The sequence below is a fragment of the Notechis scutatus genome, chromosome 2, assembly GCF_049901735.1.
Source record: "Notechis scutatus isolate UNSWTSFEM ecotype Mainland chromosome 2, rNotScu1.2, whole genome shotgun sequence".
NCBI lineage: Eukaryota > Metazoa > Chordata > Lepidosauria > Squamata > Elapidae > Notechis > Notechis scutatus.
In genome coordinates, this window is record NC_142010.1 from 88065740 (window position 1) to 88085730 (window position 19991).

Sequence of the window (19991 nt, forward strand, 5' to 3'; positions counted from 1 at the left end):
AGAAGTAGCTTTAGATAAAAAGGTGAATGAGAAAGAACTAGAAAAAAATAGAGGAAATTAAAATCTTTCAAATAGAGATTGATTGAGTGAACGTACCAAAAAGAAAGCAATAGTGCTGAAAACTTGCCTGATTGTATCACTTTCAGCAGAAGACTTTCAACTTTCAACAGAATGTTTTCAATTTTTATAGAAGAGAGGTGAAAATACAGACAGATGACAGAAAATACAGAAAATTCAGAGAACCAGTTAGGTTTGTCAGCCAGTCCAAAGGTCAAGTTTCACAAGCTGGCTTCAAGGGAATAACACTCTGATGCAGGAGATCAGATAGTTGTTTTTAAAGGAGAAACTTGGGTCAGGACTGCCTCTTAAATCAGGTTACAGTCAACTATTTTCTATTAATATAGTTTCTCCCTTGTTTGGCAAGGAGCCTTATTGAGCTTCTTTGTTCAGGTCTCCATCTATCCATTAAGCATATGAGCTTAAAGACCATGCAAACTATTTGCCTCCTGCAACTGTTTTCATGACGCCTGTGTTTGATCAGCCTCAGGTCATTCCTGGCTTGGTGTCTTCTGGCGCTGACTTCAACAAGTTCAGCAGGAGAAGTTTCTTCAGCGTCAGTGTCAGAGTCTGAGATGGAGTCCTGGGCCATACCAAAAGACCTGAAAAAGCATTTGGACATGTTGGGAATGAATAGAATTTCAACTCATTAAGTACAGAAAGTTGCTTTACTTATATTAAGATGTCTTTTAACCATTCTAAGTTTTTGGGAAGGAGTCAACAATCAAGAGTCCATCTCCAGCTTTTATTGAGATGATTGGGAGCAACTTCACAGTTACCCCTTGGATGGTTCCTTTCCTTGTGGCTACTTTTCATTCCCCTCCCTTTTAAAATAAGGACAACTCTGCTATAAAGCTTGCTCTGACCAAAATCTTGATCATGTTGATTCTGTGATGAAATGAGTAAACTCCCAAAGATCCAGACTGAGGATTTTGAATGTTCATACATTGTCTAAAAATTGGGGTCAATGGTGAGGGACTCAGTTTTACCGTCAGCCCCAAATTATTTTCGATGGGGCAAATGCAGTCTTCAAAACTGATCTCTCCAGATTAGGAGACTAGAGATGAAAATGTCAAATGCAATTCAATCAAAACAAATAAAAGGTTGTGGCCAAGAATCATTTTGAGGTCTAGCCAGGAAAAAGATCTTGTAAAATTAATGTTGTTTGTGACTGTAATGAAAAGGGCAAATTTCACAGAGGGTCCCTTAGTAACGGAATGGAAAGTAAAACTGCCAATATTGTAGTTGTTCTAACAAACCACACTTGGCCAATTGCCTCATTGTGGATGCTGCACCACAAAAAGGAGTCTGAAGAACTGGAGAAGATACAGAAAAGCACAAGCCAAATGATTAAAGAGCTGCAAAAAGGTTTTGGGGGAAGTTTTTAGTTTTGCAAAAGTGGAGACATTAATAAATAAATAATCCAGAGACTGAAGTTTTTCCCTCTTTCACAATAGTAAGAAACTGGAGTCATTTATTGAAATAGAATCACAAGAGATTCAGAATAGATGAAAGGGTGTTCTTCACAAGCACACACTTAAACTATGGAATACTTTTCTATTTGTTTTAAAATGGGAATAAATTAATGGAAGCTAAGATGACATAACTACTATTTTTCTGATCTGAGTTTTATGTTTTCATAATCACCCAGCTGCAAGCAGATCTAATGGCAGATGCTAGAAACTGAAATCAAAAGGACTTTTTAAAAAGGATGATACAATTGGGGAACTTTTACAGGTACACCTTTCCCTAACTTTGGTGGTACTCAGACTATAATTTTCCAAGTTTCCAGCCAACATGGTTGTTTGTAGTTCTGACCCTAAATTTTGGAACCTAAAATTTCAACATTTCTGAATGTTTACGTGCTCTGCCTATTTCTTCTTATATGACTGGTTCATTTGCTCAAATCCAACTTATGATCTTATTCTTCTTTGTCTTCCAGGCAACTTCATTAGTAATACTCTTTTATTCCTTCTTCTGCAGAGCAGAGCTTTTGTTAACATTAAGGCTCTCTAAGTCAGATTTATTACAGCCTCCCAACAATATTGGGAAAATATGCAGCCATCTTTGCTGCCATCTAGCGGTTGTTCAGAGTTTTGGAGCTATGTGGCAGTGGCATTTGTTTTATTAAAATGCTTTGTGGCAATTGTTTTCTTAAAAGAAAAAAGGACAATATAATTGAAAGGAAGCACGGTGTGAAGTAATCACTGTTTCATTTCATATATTAAATGCTGAATCCACAGGGGAAAAGTGTGGGGCTACAAGTGATACATCTGCAAATGGTGTTTGAAAAATGTGCTTAATACTTAAGATGAAGTACGGGTCAATTTAACAACTGGGTTATTAACTTATCAACTGCAGGGATTCACTGTGGCAATAAAGGTTGTAAAATGGGGCTAAGCTCACTTAACAACATAAATTTTGGGCTGAACCGTGGTCATAAGTCAAGGACATCTGTAAATCTCTCTTTTTGCTGAACAAAACATCACAATACGGAAAAGCAACCTCCTGATTTAAGTTTCCAGATGATTTCATTTTACGACACCCCAAGGTAAGGCTTTTCTGTGAGAGGAGTGATCTGTTTCTTCTCTTTCGGTTGGAAAAAAATTAAATTAATGTTCTTTATTAAAAATTATTGTGATGTTTCATATGAATTGAAAGTGTATGCATTGCATTCAAAGGATCCCAAAAAATCTCTGCTATCTCTAAATAAATGCTCTCCACCTACTTACTTGAAACTCTAAAGAGGGATTGCAATAGAAGGGTCAGACTTACAGCTTTATGATCCCTGCTAAACTGACTCATGACAGGGCTACCTACCAAGCTTTGTAAAACATGTCAGTATGACATTGACAAGCTAAGAAGTAGTGTGGTGTCTGCTTTTATGCCAGCAGAAACAAAAAGAGACACAGTTTATATTTAAAAGCAGATACACACATTGAAACAAATGGAAAATTATTGTTTATATTTCAGTGAGATGGAACTAATTATATTCCATCTGAATGTATAACCCAGCCCTCTCCAATTTACTGCCCTTTAGGTATGCTGGGATTATAATTGCCCAACATCCCAGAGAGTCAATATCTAGGGCAAGATATTGTCCATACTTGACAATTTTAAGACCCTCAGAATTCTCTGGAGCTGTCTACAGGTGTTAGGTTTGCAAGGCTGGGCACCCCTGATCTAGAGCAGTGGTTCCCAACCTTTTTTTTGCCCCGCACCCCTAAAGAAATTTCACTCGAACCTCGCACCCCCTGAAATAAATAATAAATAAAAATGCCAACATATAGCCAATATCCTATTATTTACCTGGACTTTTCCCGCACCCCCTGGAATATCGTCTCGCACCCCCAGGGGGTGCAAGCACCCCAGTTGGGAACCCCTGAACTAGAGGATAGCAAATTGGGGAAGCTATTGTAAGATTACTGCTCAACAGCACCTTTTACATCAAACCCTAAACTCTCTTCTGGACTACAGTACCTAAATCATTTTGGGGCCACTTACCAGTTTCATCCACCCAAAAGAGGAACTGATGGTATGACAAGATAACAACCTAAGATAACAAAATTGATTGTATGACAAGATAACAACCCTTGAATCGGCCAGCCCTTTCAATAAAAAACGATCACCATTGGCAAGTAGGAGCCTTTATTCTGATGAGTCTCTTGGTTTTCAAAGTCTGCCTTGCAGAACCTACTTTAATTTCAGGAAGGCCCCATCCCCCCAGTTTATAATAATGGGCTCATCTCAGGATCCAACTCTATGGTTAACACTGGGTCTGGGAGTTGGAGAATTACTTAACTCTTCCGTGCAGCTGTCATTGTGTCTTTTGGCCTCTGCTAGTTAGGTCCCATCTAATCAGCAGTTCAGAGAAGAAAAATAGGCCATTGGTAACCAATGCTGATCTTTCAGGACAAATCTCTGTACTGGTCGTCACACTGGGCATTGCATTGCATAGCCCCACATGAAAAACACTGTAGCAGTTAAATGGGTTGCAGGTATATCCCAGATGAAATTAATTGAAATGATTCCAGAATATCCCTCTCATCAAGATGAAGTTATGAGGATCCTGATCACCTTACCCAGAAATAGAAAATTAGAGATTGGCTTACACTCACAAAGATCTTCCAGGTCAAGGGAGTTTTACAACTGCTTCCCTTAAGCAGGCAGAGATACATCTCTTAAGATTTAATCATGGCAAAAGTCAAGCAAGCAAGTAATGACCTTATCTCTCCAGAGGCCCATCCACACCCTCAAGCATTACAAGTGGCAAAAAAACTCATTATGGCATGAGAAGTAGACCACCTTGTTGTGACCAATACTAGAAGCCAAACAAAGGCCATGGAATTAAGATTTTGGTATGTGCTAGAAGAATAAAATTATCACATCCACATTCAATATAATTACTCTCACCGGGTTGATTTAAATTGAATCAAATCAAGTTTTTCCCAGCTCTACTCACTTTTTGGAAGGTGGAGTCATCTCATGTGCCATTATTTCCCCCCTCCCGAAAACTGTTAGAATTGTCAAAAACCACGAGATAAAAGTAACAGCATTTCAAAAAGGAAATCATGTAAAAACACTTGCAGCTTTTAATAAGGATTGGAACACTTTGACATCAACTAGGAAACATTTCAGTAAAAGCCTTACACTCCTGGACTTCTGTCTTGAAATTATATGATTCAGTGCTAGTGCACTCACCAGCACCCAGATAATTCCAACTAGTAGAGAAATATATATACAGTATACATGAAAGGGAAGGAATTCCATTTAAGCACAAGGGTATGTGGGTTGCAATTGCTGTGATAGGGGCACAAAGAATGGCTCTTTGTACTAAGACAGAAATGCTCTTACTATTGGAAATCCCGAGAACACAATGAATACAGGATATTCTACTTAAAGTACAAAATGCAAGCATGTAAAATACTGGTGGGAATAAAAAAAAATTCTATGTCCTACGACAACCTACTCTATTCCACCATAAGGAAATGAAAGCTCACGCTGTGATTATAGCCCCTGTGTTCTGATGGGGCATAATGGGGCTTGGTGGCACGATAAACATTTTTGAAAGAAAAGCATTGAAAAGGTTGTTTGGGAGCAATTATTGATTTACAGAGGCTCGGTTAGAACACCCTCACTGCAGTAATCCTACCCAGGTGCTGCTTGAAGCACACAGGATAGCAATCTTGCAGAATTTAAGTGCTAATATAACCATGTGCTAACATAAGAGAAACAATTAGCTGGACAAAAGAAATAAATATCTATTTGTCAATTAAAAGAAAAAGAAAACTAGGATGGCCTATGTGGATTGAGCATGACAGAATATGAAAATAAAATGCAGATGGGGAGTTGACCTGTTTCAGCTGCACATAGCTCACATTTAGGTACCCAGGAGGGTTACAATCTTGTAAACCATGCAGCTAAAAATATTCTCCTCTGTCTGCTATGTCAGATGGTTGAAAAAATGGGGATGAGAGGAAACAAGCCAAACTTTTCCTCTCTCTTGAACTTTCCCTACCTATGTACCCAGTAGCACTGCCGATATAAAGGGGCTTCTATGGTAAGCAAGTGTGGGTCTACACAGAGACTTCCAGAGATTCCTTCTTCATTTTCAACTCTTTGCTGTTATTTTTCTTTCTCACTTCTTTCAACAGGGTTCCCCCCCCCCATATTCTTTTTTTACTTTACTAGGCAGAAATATTTGCCTCCTTTCTTTTTCTTTCCTTTCCATTTTAGAAGATTTCATTTGTGATCCACACAACACAGTTACAATTGCACAGAGCATCATTTTTCTTCTTGAAAGGATGTCTAGAATGGGGTCTTTCAAACCTTGTCCTACAAGAACCCAACACTTTTGCATTCTGTGAGTGACTAAGGACCCAAATTCCCAGGTCACTTAATGCAAGTTTCTGTCAATGTAACTTTATAATAAAGTAAAATTAGTTTATTTGGGTGTGCTTCCTGTTTGGACTATCTTGCAAGGCTGACATCAATCTTGTAAGTCTGAAAGGACATTATTGCCCCCCTGCCCCCCCCAAAATTAGGTAGGGTTCCTTCTGAGATATTTGCCATGCCTACATTCCCTCTGTGGGCTAAGCTGTCTCTTATCTATCTGGCTGTGGCTCTTCCCCTGTCTTCCAAAATAATTCCCACCTGCAATTGCATATAGATAGAGCTACAGTGAGTATAGCTGTACTCTTCCAAGTTTTCTGAAATGCTACCATTTTAGTATTTCTGCATAGTTCAAATACAGGCAGTCCTCATCTACCAACTACCTCATATAATTACTGTTTAGAGTTAAGAAGGTAATGAAAAAATAACTTTGGGACCAATTCTTGCATTTATGACTTCTACAGGTCTTTAAAGCAAAAGAAACCTGAAGTAAGACTATAAACATCGTCATGGTTTCATTTGGTAATCACTCCACTTAAGGACTGAGTTGATGGACCAATTGTGGTCACTAAAGAAGGACATTCTGTATTTTTTTTAGGTAACTATAAACTGTTTTTGCTATATTCCAAGTGCACAATTTGTTCAAAGAAGCAATGAAAGGATTTTTGTTGTTTAAGAAAGAGGCCAATTACTTTTCTGTTCACAAAGAAATAACAGACACTGTTCCAGGAAGTTTTTCACAGGAATTCATTGCACAGCAGGTAATGTGAAAACTGCCCATGTTTTTGGCAATCACATTCTTTATTTATAAATGTAGCTAGGAACTATATATTTTTTTAAAAAAATATGTAGATTTATTTAAAATTTATCTTAGCAACCAACTAAACCTTTTTGTTGATATATTATCTGGGAAAGTTGGAAAATCATAAAGGCTACAACCTTAACAATGACATCAAAAGTTTTCCTTTCTTTACAAATGAATGAGTTGTTGTTTCCAAATGCCAGTCAACTTTAAATCAAATTCAGACTTAAAGCTGTGTTTAATGACCATATATAGTCCTGAAGGTGGGACATTTTTAAAAAAGAAAAGTTTATTTGCCTAAATTTCTAGGTGCTCCATTAACATTTCATTTGGGACAGAGTCAGGGGTGGGATTCAAATTTTTTAACAACCAGTAACCAGTTCTGTGGGCATGGCTAAGTTGGTGGGCATGGCTTGGTGGTCATGTTATTGGTTGGGCATGGCCAACTCAGTATCACTCACTTCGAATCTCCTCACCTGGCTTCTCAAGACTGTGGGGATGCTGCAACAGTCGTAAGTGTGAAAAATGGTCATAAGTCACTTTTTTCAGTGCCATTGTAACTTTGAATGGTCACTCCACACAAGCAAAGTATCAGCAAAGGAGGGAAAAAAACTCCAGAGAAGTTCCAGAGACAGGAAGTCTAGTAATAGGGGTTGTAATAAGGATTAACAGAGAGGCAGTTTCTGTAAGCAACACCAGAATGTTTCCTTCCTGCCTTTCTTACAGGATTAGGCCAGTAATTTCTTCTAACAACCGGTTCTCCAAACTGCTTAGAATGTTAACAACCAGTTCTAGCGAATAGGTGCAAACTGGTAGAATCCCACCCCTGGACAGATTGCTTTCATTACAAACCTATTAATTTAATACATGCAATAAATCACTACATATCACAAAAAATAAAAACTGCTTATTTTTATTACTGTTACTGACCAGAGTTGCAAACAAAAATACATTAAAAATATAGTAAAAGCAAAGCAAGGTAATTATTATAATTGGTGATGGACAATAGTGGATAGATAATTAATGCCTGCCTAATTAAACAGGAAGTAGCAGATACATTGAATCTTTTAAACCAAAAACACAGAATCCATTTGAATGTAAAGAATGGAGGATACTGAGGCAAATAAGAAGGTCATTTTCTTGAGCAAATGAAAGACTAAGGAATATGGAATATGTGAAAATGTGTGGAAATTTAACTGCTGATTAGATCACTTCTGTATTAATTTTATACCACTTCCAGTTCTTAAGAACTATTTCTGCAACTGAATGCTGGGAATCTGAATAATTTGCTGTCCAAGAGACAAGTAAGTCTTCCTATTCATATCTAAAACAATACTTAGAATGACCAGCAGGTGTGGGATTTTTAATTTTTTAATTTTTTATTTCTTGAGTTACCTACTTTTCCATTTTTTAAAACAGACAATTAAAAAGATTACAAACCTAACAACAATGAGGAGAAAACTAGGTAGTTTAGTGCAAGGATTGGCATCCCTGCCCATAATTTGACCCCACAGCATAGCTGGAAAATGGATAAAAGCCAGAAACGTTGTTCTGAAAATGGTGCAAAAGCACACCTGGAAGCCATATTTGTGGTAAGCAGGCAGTGAATGTGAGGTGATGTCATTCATTCCTGCTCTCCAAAAATAGTTGTTGGCCTGTATTGCTAGTAGGCAACTTGGTAGTGCCTTGAGTCCCACAAGGGCATTTATTACTTTATGGTAGTTCTCCTATTATGAATAGAGAGGGCCAAAATTTTCATTCTGGACTGGAATGGCAAGCCAGCTCCTGAAGATATCTTCCTGGTACAAATGAATTGAAGGAACTCTCATCTAAGTTCTTGAATTCAGAATAGTTTACAAAAAGGAAAGGAATTATACCCATGGGAGGAATTTTTAAAATTCAGATCAGGTGGAATGTGACAGCATTACTGGCTCCCATATGGTAATTCTTATTAATTTGTTTTTTATTTATTCAATTTCTATAGTCACCTATCTCAGCCAAGTGACTCTGGGCAGCTTACAATTCTAAAACTATAAAACAGTTTAAACAATTAAATAACAATAAAAAGCCAAAGAATAAATATCTGTAGTAGCAGAGCACCAGGCTTGGGTACACAGCCAAGTTTTTAAGGCTTTTATGTTCTTTTATTATGATTCAAGAAAAAAAGATGGGTCAAATGTACTCTGTAATGCCCAAAAAATAAGCATTTATGATAAGGAGATTTTCATTTTTCCTGAGTTTTATGGAAAGCATAATAATAATAATCCTAGGATGCATTAGGATAAAGGCTTCCAGGAATTAAAAACTTCTACATTGACATCCTTAGGAAAACATCTTTATCAAAGAGCACTGTAGTCTGGTTTTGATACTTTTCATCAAGTACTGGTAAGCTTGAAACATATATGCCTCAATTATCCAGTAATGATAGATGTACAGTATATTTCAAATACTTCCCATTGTCTTTTTTTTAAAAAAAATGTCTGGACAATGAATGAATGAGAAATATATGAGAAAAGGAAGGGAGTGGAAACTTGAGCAGGTGGCAACATCAAGCCAGCTTTGGTTTGTCCTGAAAGCTAAGTAGGGGGAATCTGATCTATGCAGTAATTACAGAAGCAGGTTTCATAGTAATAACAAAAAGGAGATTTATTTACATACTAGCCTAGCATATGCTTACGGTAGCCTATGCTTATGGATATATTCCTGGGAAGAAAGGCAGAAGGAAGTGACACTTGAATATTAATCTCTTAGACAAAAAGCTGGTGGAATGATGGACTGAGAGAAGGCATAGACTCCACTTCCTGTCTATGGCCTGTAAGTCATGAGGTGCTAAAGAATTAATGGTTTTTTTCAACGAAAAAAAAAGCGGTGTCAAACTGCTTTTTTATTCAGTCAAACAAAAGGAAGAAACATCTATAAAAAGAAATTGATTGGAAGGAACATTCTGGATTGCATCTAAAAGCATCCCATTTGGGTGAAGAAATATATGTTGTAGGAACTCCAAGTTTGTATCTAGTTAAGGAGAGTATTTAAAAAAAGCATTTAAAATTTAATACTAAAAGGCAGCTATAAACTGATAGAGGAAAGGTCAGAAGAGATATAAAACCTCAGAATAGATCGTATATAGAAAAAAAGGAAAGTATATAATAAAGCTCTTATCCTCTACTGTGCAGAATCTATTTAATCTGCTACCTGCCGTTTTGAGGGATTAGAACTGAAATCTTCAATGAATTCTACCTGTGGAGATTCCAAAATTTAACCAGCCTGTTCCTGTGGTCAAAACTTTTCATTTCTGAATATAGTTGAATACATTTTTCCCGTTAAAAAGCTTGCTTATGTGTTATCATTCTGTGGTCCTAACATAATTCATTATGTAAATGCCCTCAGTTATCAAACCTTCAGCAAGAGGAAGTCCAGATGTGAGGAATGGTTCTGTTCCCATCATAAAACTTGATAGAGAATAAGACAATGTCACATATGCTTCACCATAGAACTTTCAAGTGTGCAATCCACAAAAATTGAAGAAAGAGACCACTTTCCTCAGATGTAAAAATGTCAAGGATGGCTTTGTTATTCTTTTGAACATAAGTTGCTCTTTCCAGACTTGTATGTAGTCAAGAGTTTTTGTTTCCTTGCGTTATTTTTTCTTATTTTTTTCTTCCTCCATAGGTAGATAATGAAATTTGTGAGCTGCTCTTGTCAATTACTTTGATCTTTTCTGGCAGAGGGAGAGATCTTTCATTCTAGTTTGGCTAGTTATTTCGGGTGTATTGGAAAGCAACAACAACAATACAAACAACTTATTATAGACCGAATCTGTGCCAGTGAAACTGGATGAATTTCAGATTGATTGAAATTCTCTATTTCTCTAGATTCTGGGCCTATATTTTCAAAGTGGGTTTCCCAAAACATAAAGATCAATTTTTCTGACCAATAGATTGGGAATTTGTCCCCACTTTTTTGCAATGCTAGTGCTTATCAGATTTTGGGGGAAAATAAAATCAGACTGACCAAGAATTTTATACCGCAATCCTGTGTTGTAGAAAACTGTGTGAACTTCACAAATCTAAGAGAGATGGAAGACTATTTCATGAAAGAAATAGAAAGAGGATATCAAAAGCTTCCTAGAAGGATTTAAGATTTTGAGTGGTAAAACATCCTTCATTGGCTATGAGCCCATAAACCTTGGAGGTATGTAGTGTGGTCACTACCACAGAGGTGGTATAAAGCAGGTTCTGACCAGTTCTGGAGAACTGGTAGTGGAAAGTTTGAGTAGTTCGGAGAACCGGCAAATACCACCTTTGACTGGCCCTGCCCCCATCTATTCTCTGCCTCTGCCTGATCAGCTGGGTCTTCTTTGGTTGCCTTGTACAGGAGAGCGGAGCTGGAAAGCAGGTTAGTGTGGTGGGGAGGTAATGGAGATTTTGCAGTGCCATGCCCTGCCATACCCACCAAGCCACGCCCACCAAGCCATGCCATGCCCACCAAGCCACGCTCACAAAACCAGTAGCAATTTTTTTTGAATCCCACCACTGGGTCACTATACATGGAAGCTCAATTGCATCCATAAACTTATAAAGACTACAAGGACTTGCTCCCTCACCTTTCTAGTTTTATGTAACTCTGAGAGTCAAAGTCAGTTCAAAGGGGGGAGAATTATGCACTGTAACAGTAATTATTATAAATAGCTAGAAAGAACAAGTATGGCTACTGATTGCAGGAAACATATCAGATTAATTCTGCTAAATTATATTGCTGCCAGACAGTTGATGACTGTTCCTATCATAAGAGGGCTGGAATGTGGAAAAGTTCCTGGCAGGATATTAATTCAACCGTTCCAAAATACAGATGCTATTGTCATATCAGTAAGAAGCAGAAACATTTATAAGAATAGAAAGATGTCTAAGCTTGTTCTTTGGGCATAAAATTATACTTGGGGAAAGGAAATTAATTCTAGAAAATAAACAATATAGTTAGTGTTCCTGGTCCTCTGTTCTTTGGGTGGGCATCATGGTTTGGATGCTCAGCTTCATATTCTTTTATTCCAATCCAATTTACATTGGAAGGGGCATAAAAGGGCTTTTGAGGGCTTTCTTCATGTTGCTTTGAGCAAAATAACAACCTTAAAAATCTGGTGTGAGCTTGTCATCTCAACCTCATTCCTCAACCAAACAATGCAATTCACCCCTAGCTGGGCTTTGACTTAAAGCTGAAAGTTGTTTGATGATGAATTGAAAGGATGAAAAAGTCATTTTCTTCAGGTCATCCTAAATGAGCTTAGTCGAGTCAAAAATCTTTACCAGATGGTTCTTTTATAGTAGCTGTAGCAAGAGTAAAAACTAACAACTCACAAAAGAGGGGATGTTATGAAAGCACTTAGCCCTTTAAGTATGACTGCTGCTTCTCATTTGTAATTTAATTATTGTCGGAATAATTGTAAGAATGAACTCATTACAAATCAAGTATCCACCATGGGAACCAAAATAGGATCTGGACTCACTATGAAGCAAGCTTATTAATCCAACCATTTACCTATGAGCAGTCAGCAAAATAATTGTTTATTTTAAGTTGTAGGACAAATTAATTTTTTTCTGTTGATGTGTGCTTGTTGCCTAGAAGACTGCTCAGTGGAAGAATGGAAAAAAGCACAGTGAGAATGCAGGACGATTCAGCAGGAAAACGGATTTTATTTCTGCCCCAAACATAATTTCAACTGGATTGATCTCCACCAGGTTGGCAATGATTACTCTCTCTTATCATTACTGATCTGGATTATTGCATTACTGATCTGGATTACTCTACTTTAGGCTTGTTGAGGTATTCCCCGTTAGGAGAATGAGTGCACTCAGGGAAACATAGTGAGAGTGGTGTTGAATAACAGCCAGCATACAGATACACTGAATAGTAAAATGTAGGTTTTACTTCCAGTAAATGGGTAAACAAAGTCCAACAAACAGTCCAAATCATACACGGTTAAAGCAGGTAGTATTCAATACAATCAGTCCAGGAATAATCCAAAAACGAAGTCCAGTATCATAAACACAGTTCAGTAAACGGAGTTTGCTAACAGTTTGCAAGACTCACAGCAATCTAAGCAGAACGATGATCAGGCAGAAGGCAAAAGGGAAATGCAAGAAGGAGCAAACCAGGTTTCTGGCTCCATCTTATGGCCGTTGGAGGAACCTCAGCCAATCACAATTACAGCACTCTCTTAAAGATACAACAGTATTAAATGACTATCCTGGTTTATAGATTGCCAACGCAACTGTTAGGTGGCTATCATTCCTAACAAGGCTGCCTTGGAAGACCATTCAGAACCTGCAATTGATTTAAAATGCAGTTTAAGAGCTGTGTGTACTTTACTTTGTGTGTACTTTACTTTGTGTAATTCCAGATATTTGGTTATCCTTTCTGCAAAGTATTCATCTAATTCTTCCTCAACAGTGCTAAAGAACTTGGGGGTGGGGGGACTAGGAAAGCCTGCCCAGATATTCAAACATGTGGACAATAATGTAAAACATTGGTAACATTGCCTCTATCGGCACATTTTGTAGTTCACTGCTCTTGGAAACTCTTATCTATCTGCAATCTTTAATTATATAATAATAAATTAGTGTGCACATTGATAATGCCAGATTGATTTTTTAAAAATATAAGCTACTTCTACCTTATTCAATCAGGAAATTACCAATGACTTTTTGTCTGTCGACTTGAAGTAGTTGCGTATCTTATTCAACTCTATAATTAACTTCCTTTGATTATAAAGATAGTCCCTATACAAGGCAAATCATCATTTCAATTCTCTTACTGCTTTACAAAGTTTAATTAAAAAGTCACACTTTTTACCTTTCCCTCACATCTTATTTTTTCTTTCTTTTTTCTTTTTTTCTTTTTCTTTCTTTCTTTCTTTCTTTCTTTCTTTCTTTCTTTCTTTCTTTCTTTCTTTCTTTCTTTCTTTCTTTCTTTCTTTCTTTCTTTCTTTCTTTCTTTCTCTCTCTCTCTCTCTCTCTCTTTGCTTTCCTCCTCCTCCTCCTCCTCCTCCTCCTCCTCCTCCTCCTCCTCCTCCTCCTCCTCCTCCTCCTCCTCCTCTCCTCCTCCTCCTCCTCCTTCGTGTTCTTCTCCTCCTCCTCCCTCCCTTTCCCCTCCCTCTCTAATTAAGAAGTTATTATGCAATCTGGAGACTAAAAGTTCTCCATTAAGGGATTCTTTGGGGGAATAGACAAGATTCACAAGGGTGTTTGGAACTTGCGCTATAAACATATCTAGTAGTCCAACCTTTTTTTTTTTTTTTGGTTTATGACTGATTCTTTTCCCCAAATGGGATAAATTGCAATTTCTAGGTACTGAATATATTGGGGGAGGGGCTTCTGAGTATGCCCATCTATGTGCATACATGCATCTACATCTGTTGTCAACCAGACTCCAGTAATATGATGACCAGAGGTCATTTGGCTTTTGAATAGTGTCATGAATAAAGCTTAACCTGTGACATAGCCACTGAAGCCAATGTTTATTCTGAGTAATGAACAATGTCTATTTGGGAAGGATAGTTCTTATATGAACTAGTCTTTCTTGCCCTCAATGATGTATTTGACTCAACGTTGTGTAATGCTTAAGATGATAGCTGAGACCAGAAGATCTGGTTTCAAATCTCTACTTTATCAGCCTTCCCTCTTTTTTTAATCAACCCATTCATTTATATTCTCAGTTATACAATTTTAATCGAGGTTGATGAGTTCTAAATTTGATACTTAGCAGCATTATATTCATGCTTGAATGAAAATTAAATGGTTACAGGCCATCAGTAGCAAATGAGGAAATGAGTATATATTTGCTCTGCAAAGCTGCAATCATTGGTCATTTTCTTTTTCCAGGCTTTTCCAGTGGAAAACTATCAAGCAAAACAGATGATCACCAATCTTCTTCTCCTCCTCCTCCTCCTTTTCCTTTTCCTTCTCCTTCTCTTCCTTCTTCCTTCTTCCTTCTCCCTCAAACTCAAACTGCCCAAGGAGCTGCTGATCCAGTTCTACAGAGGAATTATTGAGACTGTCATCTGCACCTCTATAACTGTCTGGTTTGGTTCTGCAACCCAAAAGACAAACACAGACTCCAGAGAGTAATTAGGACTGCAGAAAAAACTATTACTATCAACCTGTCTTCAATCGAGGACCTGTACACTGCATGAGTCAAAAAGAGGGCTGTGAAAATATTTATAGACCCCTCACATCCCAGACATAAACTGTTTCAACTCCTTCCCTTAAAATGACGCTATAGAGCCCTGCATACCAGAACAACCAGACACAAGAACAGTTTTTCCCAAAAGCCATCACTCTGCTAAACAAATAATTTCCTCAACAGTGTCCAACTATTTACAAAATCTGCACTATTATTATTATTAATCTTCCCATCACTCCTTATCACCCATCCCCTCCCACTTGTGACTGTATGATGGTAACTTTGTCGCTTGTATCCTTATGATTTTTATGGACTGTTTCCTAGTATGATTTGATTGCTTATTGTACCCTGTGACTATCATTAAGTGTCATACCTTATGATTCTTGACTCTTGACGAATGTATCTTTTCCTTTATGTATATTGAGAGTATTTACATCAAGACAAATTCCTTGTGTGTCCAATCACACTTGGCCTATAAAGTATTCTATTCTATTCTATTCTATTCTATTCTATTCTATTCTATTCTATTCTATTCTATTCTAGTCTAGTCTAGTCTAGTCTAGTCTAGTCTAGTCTAGTCTAGTCTAGTCTAGTCTAGTCTATATGATGTGTTCTTTATGTAGAGTTAGAAGAGGATATAATTCTGTCATAAACTAGAAAGCTAATTTCAATCAAATGATATGTGGCACATTTGAGCTTGTGAGCCATATTGGCACAATGTGCTGAGTAACTTGATACACATCACCAGAAGCTTCAGGCTACTAACTTTTTATTTATTCTCACTTTTAAATTAGATCACTGAACTGAAAGCAATGTAGAAGTGAAATTTTGGGTAACTGAATAGGGGAGCTTGTTTCTACCAGCAAGTAAAAGGACCAAGTCCCTGTGATGTCATGGATATGTCAATATAGTTTTCTTGGCAGCAAGACAAACGTAATTCTAATATTTTCTAAAGTTCTAAAAAAAGGTTATCTTCACAAGTGCCTAGACAAACTTTTGTTTGAATTGCACAATCTATTTTGGATTCTTTTTCTTCCAAATGTTCTTTTTTCAGAACTTTCCTCATTCAAAAAGAACCCTGTTATGAATTGTGTTGTGAAATAAGGTTTCATTCTTGCCTTCTCTTTATTTATCAACTATAATTTCAGTCTTTTTGACTGAAAATGTTAAGATCTTGATATAGTTCTCTGATTCTAAGAGGCAATCATATTAATGAGCTGGATTGTTTCTTCATTCCAGGAATATTACTGGTTTATTTCTCATTAATCTGGATGTAATGTCTTTCTTGAAAGTATATCAACTAGAATATTTAAAGATAAAATCCAACCTTCACTCATTCTAAGGACTGTTCAACTTTGGGTATGTAAAAGAAATTGCATAAATAAATAAACATATAAAATGATTCAAATACTTTTCCAGATGATAACATTTTATGATTTCCCTGGTAGATATTCAGGTGTGACATTGTTGCATCTACAAAGATGAGGAATTCAAAATCTATCATTAAAATAAATTATATATGCGCTTATGAATTAGATTTTGCAAAGTCAGGATTTTGGTAACTACGATTAAAATATTCAAGTCCAAGATATATAGAGGCACACATTATTACTACTAAGCACATTCAGAAGAGCTTCCCAATTTTTGAGAGAGTAATTTTATTACCATTGTTGTTGAGAGATTAGTAATTAGACATATTGGCAATAATTCATCTATAAACATAACACATGCAGTCTGCTGGAGCATGTCCATATTGCTTTCTGAATGGGAGAGTCATAGAGAAACAATCTTTCTCTCTCAGTTGGGTGCAGCTAGGAAATCCAAAAGATGGCTGGATTTATATATATGCTTTTAAAATAACAATAACCGCCCCTCCCAAAAGGAATAAAATGAAATGGAATAGCAATAGCACTTAGACTTATATACCACTTCACAGTGCTTTACAGCCCTCTGTCAATGGTTTACAGAGTCAGCCTATTGCCCCCAACAATCTGGGTCCTCATTTTACTGACTTTGGAAGCTTGGTGATATTCAAACTGCCAAATTGCAGTCAGCCAGCAGTCAGCAAAAGTAGCCTGCAGTACTGCATTCTAACCAGTGGTGGGATTCAATTTTTTTTACTACTGGTTCAGTGGGCATGGCTTGATGGGTGTGGTGTGGTGTGGTGGTGTGGCTTGGTAGGCGTGACATTCCCACCCCACTCCAGGGAAAGGATACTGTAAAATCTCCATTCCCTCCCCAGTCCTGGGGGGAAGGTTACTGCAAAATACCATTTCCTCCCCACCCCACTAATCTGCTTTCCAGCTCCGTTCTCCTGTGCAAGGCAACAAAAGAAGACCCAGCCCATCAGTCGGGACTCAGGAGGCAAAGAATAGATAGGGGCGGGGCCAGTCAGAGGTGGTATTTGCCGGTTCTCCGAACTACTCAAAATTTCTGCTACTGGTTCTCCAGAACTGGTCAGAACCTGCTGAATACCACCTCTGATACCATGGCTCTATTAAATAAGATATAAATTATAGAATATATTATTATTATTTAATGTAATTAGAACAATAAACAGCTACAATTCTATATATAATTATAATTCTATATATAATTATCTAATATGTGGTTATCATATTCTTTTAAAACCTACTGTACCTTGTATAAATCAATCCCATGCAAAAAATTTATTTTTGGCAATCTGCTGATAACGCAAACAGGTCTTCAATTCATTCAGTAAATAGGACTGTACACTTATCTTTCCTGAAGAGCTGAAGTAGCTTCTTGGATGAGAAATGAAACGTTTTCAAGGCAGGAAAAAAAAAGCACTGTTGCCTTTTGAAAAAGCACTTTTGGGATAGCCAGGACCTGATGATTGAGAACCTCCATAGACACGTATCTTTCCAAAGTTGCAGTGACAGTCTTTTTAACTCTAATTATTGTTCTGTCCAATCTTTCATTAATAGAGATTTACCCTGTTCCATTAAATGAGGCTCCCCCTGGAAAAGCAGAATCTGTCTTTAAATAAGCTAAAATTACATTTTGTTTTTTAGGTAATCATAACCTTTTAAATCAAATTCTAATTTAATACTAACTAATTCATCCATTAATTTTATTTTGGCTCACTTAACAATGTTTTTTTATAAGTTTACTATATTTAAAAATTTATCAAATTTTCTAATACTGCTTATAGACATACAAGCCCCAGAGTAATTCAAATTAATTATTTATCAAATTAATTCAATTGGGGTTGCATTATGTATAGACTCTATACTTAAAAGAAAGACATGGGTATGTGTAATAAATTAAAATAATAAAGTAACATTGTTATGCAAACTGCAAAGAATCCTAAAAGAAAACAAGGAAGAGAAAGATCCACATGACTTCTCAGTGAGAAAGCATATATTGCGTAGCATAAATTGTACATAAATATACAGAACTGTTTCAAACCAAGTATTTAAATTCAGATAAAAACTAAATTGGCAGTATGCCCAGACTCATTATCGTAGAGAACAGGAAAAAAATGAGTATCTTTACAGTGAGACTTATCTTCCTCCCTGCTCCCACTTTAACAATTGCTATGAAATGAAACACAATCAAACTTATCCATCATCCAAATTCAGCTCTAAGATAAAGGCCTCTGCATTCATGGGGTTATTAAATCTGTGAATCTGATCTTGATGATTGATGGCAGAATGTTAATAGGAAGCGCATAAAATATTGTAATTGTGCTGATTTAGTGAGACTCAAGTCTTTTCTGAACCATCTTCTTTTATCTTAGGCTTCCTTGGTGAGATCAGGATAAATTGATATGTGGAATCCTTAGTTCTCTCTGAGCTGGGTTGCTTTCTTGCAGTTGTTTCATTATCCAACTGCTTACCCCCTAGTTGGGAAATGAAATGTCTGCAAGAAAACAATGCAGCTCACAGAGCATCAAGGATTGCACAGTCCAACTCTGAACTACAAATATTCCCTTCTATAAATGGATATCTTTGCTTGGCTAGAACCCCACTTGAATAGAAATTTTATTGATTCCTGATGAAATATATGCAAACTCTCATCTCTTGTAGCATCAAGAGGGATCTGCATCATAATGATGTTGGAACTAATTGTGGTTTTTTGGCCCTATTTAAGGAATTTTAAATGCATGTTCAATTTCAAGTGGATAGTTCATTCCCAAAGGGAGGAACTTTCTAAATAAATACTTCCTAAATGCAGTGAGGTTTGATTGATTAGGGGAATTTTCAATATCAATCACACATACACTTTTCTTCCTCAGTTGTGATTCTAAGTAATTTGTTTATTCAAAATATTATGACTGGCCTCTTATTACAGTCTCATGGGCTTTTAATCAATCTTCATATCTAGACATTTTTTCTTGCATCTTTTTAAAAACCATTCTTAAGCATAGCCAGATCTTGTTGGATCAGCCAGGATCTATTTTAACAAGTTAGTACAAGAATCCTCTTCTGCCATCTTTCCTGGCTCAGCAGATAGAAATGCAGGTGGAATTAAACCAGCTGTTGGGTCTAGCTGCTATGCCAATACCTCATTAAAAACAAGATTATATATATATATATATATATATATATATATATATATATATATATATATATATATATATATATATATATATATATATATATTCTGAGGTTCTCATGAGTCTGGTATTTGTATGTGGATCTTTGGTTATTCGGGTTTTCTCCCGCGTAAGATTGGAAGTATCTAGGCAACGTTTCGATGAAGTCTCATTCATCATCTTCAGGCTTCTGTCTTCAGCTCTGTGCTTCTCAGAGTGATGTGAGCTTGCAGCTGCTTCTTCATTTGGAAACCTGCCCTCATGAACAGATGAGTACCTAACATGATGAATGACACCAGACCCACACCCACGAGGGCCACACAAGATGCCACCACCACACTTCCACGTAGAAAGCAGACTCACACCCACACAGAAGATGAGACACGACCACAGACCAGAAGCCGCACTGCAGCTGCATCACTACCCACTTCAAACCCCTCTGAGCCACACATGAAGCGAACTGACCCCCACCATGAAGATGCAGCACGACCACAAACTCGAAGC

General features: G+C 37.0%; 1 long non-coding RNA gene across 1 annotated transcript; it reads left to right on the forward strand.

Moving 5' to 3' along the window:
- Positions 1-344: 344 nt before the first annotated feature.
- LOC148132118 (uncharacterized) lies at positions 345-16301 on the forward strand. Its single transcript, XR_015747300.1, has 5 exons — positions 345-374; positions 8000-8055; positions 9503-9565; positions 12371-12483; positions 14626-16301. It is a non-coding gene; the product is annotated as an uncharacterized LOC148132118 (long non-coding RNA).
- The last annotated feature ends 3690 nt before the right edge of the window (positions 16302-19991 follow it).